A 558-nucleotide genomic window follows, 5' to 3' on the forward strand; every position below is an offset into this window, starting at 1 on the left:
CGTTCCTAAACACTGTGTTAAAGAGAGCTCCATTAATAGGCAGAAGAATGAATTCACATCCCTGACTATCCCAAGCAAACTGCAAAGCATTAATACCGGGTAATAGAATAGATTCAACATTAGCTAGTACAAAATTATGAACAGGGGACAATATTTCCCCTGTTCAGTGCGACTCAGCCCTCATGAGCAGGGAAGAAACAAGTTGCACCTCTCCTCCAAACCCTTTCCAGTGACTCAAGAACCTTCTTGAAGTTTAGAGCCCAGAATCTAATCCATCTTGGTCTGATGCTGCCAAGGCAACGCATTTACAGCTCCATTTAGCTACAAGAGATTAAGGGCCAAAGGCATTCATTGATCGATTGTATTGACTAATCAATGCATTCATTTGTTGCAAGATTATAAATGTGGACTTTAATAACAGGTGTCCTCTCCAGGAAAAAAGCAATCACCTCTGATTTGCTTGGCAGCCAGGCAACCTGTTTGCATTCACCTTAGGAGACGGACCTTGGGTTTCTTAAAGGCTGCCTTTCCAAATGTTTTTTGATCCTGGACTTCCTT

Source organism: Euleptes europaea, chromosome 18, assembly GCF_029931775.1.
Source record: "Euleptes europaea isolate rEulEur1 chromosome 18, rEulEur1.hap1, whole genome shotgun sequence".
Lineage (NCBI taxonomy): Eukaryota > Metazoa > Chordata > Lepidosauria > Squamata > Sphaerodactylidae > Euleptes > Euleptes europaea.